Source organism: Alexandromys fortis, unplaced genomic scaffold, assembly GCF_014885135.2.
Source record: "Alexandromys fortis isolate MF-2015 unplaced genomic scaffold, M_Fortis_MF-2015_v1.1 scaffold_83, whole genome shotgun sequence".
Lineage (NCBI taxonomy): Eukaryota > Metazoa > Chordata > Mammalia > Rodentia > Cricetidae > Alexandromys > Alexandromys fortis.
Window position 1 is genome coordinate 7,869,280 of NW_026068001.1, and position 9,444 is coordinate 7,878,723.

The 9,444-nt window shown below is 48.1% G+C and overlaps 1 pseudogene; it reads right to left on the reverse strand.

The window, feature by feature from the left end:
* Positions 1 to 419: 419 nt before the first annotated feature.
* Positions 420 to 4,322, reverse strand: LOC126512856 (cytochrome c oxidase subunit 5B, mitochondrial-like; annotated as a pseudogene).
* Positions 4,323 to 9,444: the final 5,122 nt, after the last annotated feature.

Sequence of the window (9,444 nt, forward strand, 5' to 3'; positions counted from 1 at the left end):
GATTAAGAAAAGAAAGACATTTCCAAGAATGGGGAAAGTACACGGCTTGAAAGCTCTCAGGCCCTGAACATCATGACCCTTCTTGTTGTTCATGTAGTATTTGCCTTTTCCCACACTTGGAGGGCTCGGAGTTTTCTCACTCACACTCGGTTTTCTTATTTCTATCCTGTGCTTGAGAGGTTTCTAGAGTCTTCTTCTGCCACTGACTCTTTCCTATTCACCTTGGTGCCTCTTTTTCATGCTTTATTCTTCAGCCACACCCTTCTGTACAAATGAGGAAACTGAGGCACAGAGAATTAAACACCTTGCCCAAGAGGTGTCAGTGCTGGGGTTGAAAGTCCAGTTTGGCTCCATGTTCTTTTTTATTTTTTTATTTTTATTTTTTTTTTGGAGGAGCCAGTACAACGGCTAGTTTATTGGAGGGGAGTTTTCCATCACATTCTGAAAAGTTAACGCAGGGCTCAGTGGGCCAGTTGGTGGGGCACCAGCTTATAATGGGTTCCATAGCTTGGGCACCGCTGAGTCTCACCTTTGTGCAGCCAAAACCAGATGACGGTACAGTTGTCCTCTTCACAGATGCGGCCCGCTATCCGCTTGTTGGTGATGGACTAGACTAAATTAGGATCTTCCTTGGTGCCCGAAGCTGCCTTCGGAGGTAGCATATTGTATGGACCCAGTCCCTTCTCTGAGGCTATCGTGATCTCCCTCTCCAGCCCTGTAGCCTGCTCCTCATCAGTAGGAACACCACCTCCAGAAGCCATGGGGCATGTCGCAACCACGCCATGGGGCACTCGGGTCCTCAGGGCCTGAGCTGCCAGAGCGCCCACTCCTCGAAGTGACCTTGAAGCCGGCTCGCTGGAGACAAGCAGATGCACGTCCTGGCTCCATGTTCTTTATGAAGCCACTAAATGTACTTCCTTCCCTTCCTGGGCCGTGAAGAAGTTAACAGAAGAGATCATTGGAAACATTTTGTGATTTTACTTAGGAGGGCTATTTTCTTCTGAAGAGTTTCTCCTTAAAGCCATGTTCTGCCCCCGGGGAAGGACATTTTAAGTTTTGATGTGATGGAAGAAGTCAGAAAATAGAAAACAAGGTTAACCATACAGATAATCAAAACGGTGTAACACAAAGGAAGGGAAAAAAAAAAATCAAACCGTGGTTCCCAAATTAAAACAACACCAGCCTATATAAAAAGCATGGTTTTTTAGAGTTGTTTTGTGAAAGAGCTCATCTGAATTGATAAGAAAATATTGATAAAAGGGAAACATACAGAGATAATCAATAAAAAGAGATCATAGCATCTTCATGTGTTATTGTTTATATTAAGGAAATATAAAATTAAAAATACAATTGTATGTAAAGTTCCTAAAATACTACAATGCTATCTAACACTTGAGACATCACAGTAAAAACAACTGTCCAAAGAGTTTATGCGACAGCTGGGCGTGGTGGCACATACCTGCAATCCCAGTACCTGAAAGGCAAAGGCAGCAGGATCAGGAATTCAAGGCCAGCCTTGACTATATATTGTGTTCAAAGCCAGCCTGGTCCACAGGAGAAAAACAAACCCCAAGTAAAACAAAGAAAAAGAGATGCTTGACATCATTAAAAAACAAATGAGCCAGGTGTGGAGGCAGAGAGAAGTGGGCAAACGTTGTGAGTTTGAGGCCAGCCTGGTCTACATAGTGAGCCTCTGTCGCAAACAAAAACAAAAGAACAAAACCCACACAAAAACAAACAACACCCCCCCCCCAAAGCCACAAAACAAACAACTGAAAACCACAATGAGATCTGGCTTCACGCCCATAGGGTTCAAGAAGGAAGAGGGAGGGGGAGGGAAATAAGGAGGGAGGGGAAGAAAGGAATGAGAAAAAAGAATGAATAAAGAGGGCTGGAGAGATGGCTCAGTGGTTAAGAGCATTGCCTGCTCTTCCAAAGGTCCTGAGTTCAATTCCCAGCAACCACATGGTGGCTCACAACCATCTGTAAAGAGGTCTGGCGCCCTCTTCTGGCCTTCAGGCATACACACAGACAGAATATTGTATACATAATAAATAAATAAATATTTTAAAAAAAACTTTAAAAAAAAAGAATGAATAAAGAAAGGAAAGAAAGGGTGGAGGAAGGCAGGAACAAAAGGGAGGGTGGAAAGAAAGTAAGAAAGACAGAGAGGAGGGAGGAGGGAGGAACAGAAAGAGGATATGGAAATTCCAACCCTTCTATGCCCTGGTGGGGGCTCTAACAAGGTATAGATGCTATAGAATATAGCTTTTTGGTTCTTCCAAAAGATAAATACAGACTTACCTCATGGTTCAGGTATGTAACCAAGTCCACACAAAACTTTACACATGGCTGAGGGCTGGCTCAGCAGTTAAGAACACTAGCTGCTCTTCCAAGGACCCAAGTCCAATTCAGAACACCCACATGGCACCTCACAGCTGCCTGCAATTCCAGTTCCTAGGTCTTCCAGGACCCTACACGTATGTGCACGTAACCATCCCCCATGCACAGAATTAAAAATAATAAAATTCTATTTTTTTTTAAAAAAAAACTTTATATAAATGTTTATAGTTGCAGTATTCATAGAGCCCAAATACGGAGACAGGCTAAATAGCCATCAGTGTTGAAACACTGTGGCATGTCCATGCAATGGAATATTGTTCAACCTCAAAAAGGAATGAATAATTTGTTCTGTAATATGGCTGGATCTGCTAAAGCCTATGGAAGGACTGGGGGATGGCTAAGCTGGTAAAGCATTTGTTGTGCAATCATGAGGACCTAAGCTGGGATCCCCAGTGCTCACTCGTGTGTCAGCTGGACTTGGTGGCAGCTAGTACCTGTGTCCCCCAGTATTGCAGGCAATGCAAACAGGACACACACACACACACACACACACACACAGAGGCTATGCTGTATGTAAGAAAACAGTTAAAAGGATCCCTGTGCTGTGTGCTTCCATCTATGTGAAATGTTCATAAAAGGCAAATCTATTAGAGACTAAGTAGGTTATATCAGTTGCCAGAAGCTTGGAGGGCCAGTGTGTGATAAAAAAAAAATCGTTTAGAATTAAATGGTGGCAATGCTGCAAGGCTTTGTACACTAAATTTGTTTTTTAAATTTTAAAGAGAGCCTTACTATGTGGTTTAAGTTGGCCTAGAATTCCTAATCCTCCTACTCCTGCCCCCTAAATGCTGAGATTAAAGATACATACCCTTTTCCCCCCCCCCCCCCCCCGTGCTCACTTTAGCTCAATTGCTTTGGTCCTCACCAATCCAGAATTTTCTCTGAGTGCCTGAGAAGCCCACTCATGGGCTTGCAGGCAATGCCCATAGAGCATCTTCCAGTCAATGCTGGACGGGAGCCACCTCAGCTTCCCCATGCCTCGACTGTGGCAATGCTGGGCTAGCTTTTCAGAGGTCCCGCTGGGACACCCCAGCGTCTCACTCTGGTGACTTGCCTGATACTGCCCATTTACCTGGCGCGTGTTTCCCCACTCACTGCCTGTCTTGGTTCCAAATGCGATGGATGCTGGCCGGCACTCATCTTACTTTTTATTCAGGCCAGGACCCAACCCCAGGAATGATGCCACCCACCCATAGTGGGCAAGTCTTCCTGCCTTAATTAACCTGATCAAGATACCCCACCCTCTGGATGCCAGAAGCTTAACTAACCTAGATAACCCTTACAGGTATGCCTAAAGGCTATCTCTTAGATGACTCTAGGTCCTGTCGGGCTGACAATGCAAATCATCACACTGCCTCACTCTTGAATAAATCATGGACCCGAATCCTTGCTGGGGTCTCTTCTGGGAAGGCCCCGTCCAAGACATCTTCTCCTGATCACTCTTGCTATATGAACTTTGACCAGAAGCACTGTATACAAAGAACATGACCAAGGCATGGCGGTGGGGGTGGGCTCTCAGTGACATCCAGACTATTAATGATTAGGAACAAATAGGGAGAGTTTTTTTTTTTTTAATTCTGTACTGCACACTGGAGAGGCATAACTCACAATAGCACAGTCTGACCAGTTAAGGAGGGGAGCCTGATAAAATCCAGAAAGCGGTTCCACAACTTATGGCTCCCTATACTCCAGTCCCAGCCCTCACTTGGTCACTGCAGAGGTGAACAGGTGGTAGGGTCAACACGGACAGGTGCGCCTAGAGGAATTGGGGGGCGTAGCTGTCGGTAGAAAGAATGCTTGCTTAACACGCAGGAAAGCCCGAAATCTACCCCTGGTACCACATGATCCGGCGCTGCAGCACAAGCCTGCAATCCCAGCTCTCCTGAGGTAGAGTCAGGACGGCCACCGCTCAGATGCATCCTCCGCTACCTGCTGAGTTTGATACGGGCCTAAGTTAAGTGAGAAAAATGGCACCTGGAGAGATGGGGCCCCCGCTTTTGAAATCCCACATGTCCCTGTGACCCAAAGCCCACAAATGAGGATAATTTGGTCCGTCCCTGCCTGGGATGCCGCAGTGCTCTAGGACAGGTTTAACAGGCCTGGGGGCTGTGGCTGGAGCTCCTGTTTGCCTGATGGCCTTCATCCTGCCTGGACCCACCTCAGCCTCCTTTAACGTCAAGGAAAGCTGTTCCTGCTACTTCACTGTTGTCCTGACTACGGGCTCATTTGTGTCCAGTCCTGTGAGTTCTGTCTTCTTTCTCAGAGCCACACTCCCTGCCTCGTGTGTGTGTGTGTGTGTGTGTGTGTGTGTGTGTGTGTGTGTGTGTGTGTGGTGTAGCTCTACAAATGAGAAAGAAGTGAATAAAATACCTTAGATTGGTGGGGGGTGGGGGGTGGGGGGTGGGGGGGGTTGGGTGCCCTGTCTGTCCTGTGTGCCTGGCCGAAGTCCTCCCGATGAGCGTGGACGAAGGTGAGGATGGGTGGTGCTGAGCTTTGACCTCAGCATCTGGGGTCTCGGGTTACTCCCCAGAGCATGTCTGGAGAGATCCACAGACCTCTGATGCTGCCAAGGCAGCCTGGGCTGCTCCAGGCACCTCCTGCCTTTCTGCCACATTCTTTTTCGCAGACAGGCAGATTCCTTTGCTCCCTGGAGCAGCCTGGCTGCGGGCGCAGCTGTGAAAACAAACAGGTGGCAGCCGAGTGGAAGGCTGGGGGCTGTTCGCTGGGGTCTGCCTGGGCCCACGCTCTCTCCTAGCCACGGTGGGTGCTCTGGCTAGAACCCAGGAAGGGGTAGGGGAGCCCTGTTTTGTTGCTGCCTGCCAGAGGGCAGTCCAGCTCCCTGGGCATCTTCACAGAGGCTGCCCACAGGTGCTTCTTGGTATGGCCATGTTGAACTCCGCTCTCTAAGCTCCAGCTGGTTGTTGACTGGCTCCAGTGAAGTTGGGAGAGAAAATATTCAGAATAAGGGTCTCTCTTTCCCCCAGACCCCAAGTCAGCTCCGAGGGCCTCCTTCACAAAGAGCATGCCTCCTGAGGCTCGCTGGGTGCCTTGGAGAGGCCATGAAGACCAGAAGGCAAAGTAGTCAGTGGAGGAGTTTGAGTGTACCCCGAGTTTGTAGGCCGCTTGGACAGCATATTGAATCTAATTATATCTTATAAGAGATGAAGAACCATTTGTGCTCTGTAACTTTGGAAGAACCCCCCCCCCCAAAGATGTGGACCAAAATCCAGATAGAGAAAGTGGCCCATAGTCGGCCTGAATATTTTGCCTTTTGCCCCTCTTGCTGTGGAATACCCAGGCTAGGGTTTACTTAGGGTGGAGCCCTCAGCCAGCCACGGTCACGGCCAACAACAGCTCTAAGCTCTTCAATTTGTGCAGCTCCCCCAGCACCAGGCTATGTGCTAACTAACTGGGAACCCAGACCTGGTAAAGCCCAGAACTGAGTGGTTAAACAGTGTGTGAGTTTCCCGCGCAGCACTCAAGAGGCCATTGGTGAGTGGGAATGGGGCTGGGGCTGCTGCTGAGGGCATACCCCTGGCGGGGCAGCTCTTCAGGAGCTGAGCAAGGAGCTGAGAGCTCCAGGCTGGGCATGTCTTCCCTTGAAGACCTGGGTGAAGCATTACAGTAGCTGTCACAGGGTGGTGGCCATGTCACCACCTTAAACTCGAGAGCACTTTGAATGGAGGACCCCAGCCACCCAGTTTTTCTGTCCTCTTGGTTCTCTCCCAGTACCTGACACCCAGTAGGAATTCACTAAGTCTCTGCAGACAGGTAAAGTTATGGGAGAGCTCAGTCCTTGGCCTCCCTAGGAACGATGCTGTTTCTTTTTTATTTATTTATTTATTTTTTTTTGGTTTTTCGAGACAGGGTTTCTCTGTGGCTTTGGAACCTGTCCTGGCACTAGCTCTGTAGACCAGGCTGGTCTCGAACTCACAGAGATCCGCCTGCCTCTGCCTCCCGAGTGCTGGGATTAAAGGCGTGCGCCACCATCGCCCGGCTAACAATGCTGTTTCTAAGACGCCAAGGAGACAGCCCTTTCATAGACTGTAGGGCAGTGCTTCTCAACCTTCCGAACGCTGTGCCCTTTAATATAGTTAGTGCCTCATGCTGTGCTGACCCCAACCATAACATTATTTTGCTGCTACTTCCTAACTGTCATTTTACTACTGTTATGAATCATAATGTAAATATCTGCGATGCAGGATATCTGAGATGTGACCCCCAAAATGGTTGAGACCCATAGGTTGAGGAAACACAGCCCTAGGGGCCAGGAGGACTCTTGTCACGCCACATACAGCAGGGATCATTCAGGCGTTATTTTATTTAACATATATTCATTTTTTATTTATTATTCTTATCATTACCTGTGTTCGTCTGTGTGATGTGTGTCACTGTGCACATAGAGAGACCATAGGACAACTTGGGAGGAGTCGGTTCTGTCCTTCCACCCTGTGTTCCATTACGTCATCAGGCTTGCTTGGCAAATGCTTTTCTATTTTATTTTTTTCCCGGTGCAGCCATTTCGCTGGCCCCTGGGCATTATTTGCCTGTGGATTTCCAATGGAGTTCAGAGTACCGGAGAGGAGATGCTGGTCAGTGCTCACCAAAGAAATCATTGCTCCACTATGTCCAATTAGCCTGCATCGGAATCTACTGGGAGGCATTCATTGTCTGTAGCTTTGTCCATTTTTTTAAAAAAGTTTGTACTCAGCAGGTCCAGAGGAGCAGGAAAAAGAATAGGAAGAGGGCCATCTTCACTGCCTTGCAAGAACTGTAAGATTCCCAAGTTGGTTTTTGTAAAAAACACAAAACAAAACAAGAACTGTAGGATAAGGGAGCTGATCTCCTACTCTGGGACCTGGGAGCGAAACGGGTACCAGAGTTAGGTATGCCTTGCCTTGGGTGGCAGTGTATTGGCCTCTGATTTTGTTTTTATTGGGAGATCTGGGGGGGCGAATGTCACAGTTCGGAAGAGGTATCCCCAAATCATCTGCTGGGCTTCCCCATGAAAAGAAAGCATTGTGTAGTGGATGGAACTGCGCTTGGTGTTGGGGTTCGCGATGGCGCCTGGCAGGTCACCGGATGCCCCTGCTCAGAGACTGTGACACTTAGCCATGATTAGTAACTGGTGGATGTGGGGCAGGGATCCAGTTAGGGGATATCACAGACTCTTCAAAGGTACATCTTCCCACTCTAGTTAGAGAACACCGTCTACACCTTAGCATCACTATTCTAGGGGCGACTAAGACACTCGTCCACTTTAGGGGACTGGACATTTCCAAGAGGCCTATTGGTAATGGGGGATGATACCAGTGCTCAAAGACTTTATTCCCTCTTGCTGTTCAGAGAGTGACCAGCTGAGCAGCAAGCGACCTGAGGAAAGCTTGGTGGCCATATCCACATCCACTGCCCCCCACGGAGCTCCCAAGCCAAGACAGCACCTGCAGTATTCACACGGGTTCCTTTGTTTTATCTTGCTATGGATCAGAGACTGGTCTCAAACTCCATGTGTCGCCAAGACTGACCTTATACCTTCTTTCTTCCCAAATGCTGGCTTTCCGGTCTTGTCACACAGGGATGCACTTTAACAAGCTCCCCTGGGACTTGTGTGCGCATTAAAGTTGAAGAAATGCGGACATAGGTCCTGTTAGCCACCCTGGCACATTCAAATACTGTTTTACAGAAGAGAGGGCCGGTAGGGCAGGCATTTGAGAAAGCCCGGGCATTTGCCTAAAGGTTCATTTAAAATAGTGCACCTCGACCTGTGGCTGGTGATCCCCTCACAGGGGTTTTATCACAGATATTTACATAATGATTCTTAACAGTAGTAAAATTATAGTTATGAAGTAGCGACCAAAGTAATGTTATGGTTGGGGGTCACGACGTGACCATTAAAGGTCGAGAACCGCCGGGCGGCTGTTTAGCTCTTACTCTGTGACAGGCGTACAAGCCGCACGGTGTCATCCTACCTCCTCCTCTGCTTTGAAAGAGCGGTTCAGCTGGCAATGAAATGAAGGCCTCACACTTTTCTTCGAGTACATCTGACTGTGGTGTATGGGAGCAGAGTGTGGGTCTGCTCTGCGCAGCGGACGAAGGCCACCTGGCCCCATAGGGAAGCCACAGAGCCAAGCCACTATAGAGACAGACATTAGATCTGAGATCTCTCCCTCTTCCTCCCTCTCACCCTTTCCTTTCTTTCTTTCTTTCTTTCTTTCTTTCTTTCTTTCTTTCTTTCTTCCTTCCTTCCTTCCTTCCTTCCTTCCTTCCTTCCTTCCTTCCTTCTTTCCTTTTTTCTTTTCTTTTTTTGTTTTTTTTTTTTTTATTTTTTTTTTTTTATTTTTTGAGACAGTGTTTCCCTGTGTAGCCCTGGCTGTTCTGGAACTAGCTCTGTAGCCCAGGCTGGCCTCCAACTTAGAGATCCACTCTGCCTCCTCAGTGCCAGGATTAAAGATGTGTGCCACCACACCTGGCTGGCTTTCCTTTGCTCCCTCCCTTTCTCCTTTCATTCTCTCTCCATTCTTTCCTTCGTTCTTCCTTTCCTTCTTTCTCTTCCTTTCTCTTTCTTTCAGACAGGTTCTCACTGTATAGCTCCCCAAATGACCTAGAACTCCCCACATAGACCAAGCTGTCCTCAAATGCAAAGAGATCCTCCTGCTTCTGCTCGGTAAGTGCTGGCGTTAAAGGTGTGTACCCCCATACCCAGCAGAGCGCCCCTTTCCCTGTGCTGGTGTGGAACTCAGAGCCAGAATGTGCTCGGCAATCACTCTCCTGTAGTAGCGCTCCGTCCCCATAGAGCTCCACCCCAGCCTCAGACACTACACGCTTTGACCTTGGCTTTTTGCCACTGCTACTCAAAGTGTTCTCTGGGTGCTAGGGCCAGCCCACAGTCTGCCTGGCACCTATCCCCAGTGAGCTGAGTCCAGAAATTAGGAGCAAGTGTTTGGAAACTTCCGTAGCGTGTTGACAGAAGATTCGGATGTCTGCTAAATTTAATAATGAAGGTCTGGGCTTGCATTTCATACGTTGTGTTTCTTTTTCATT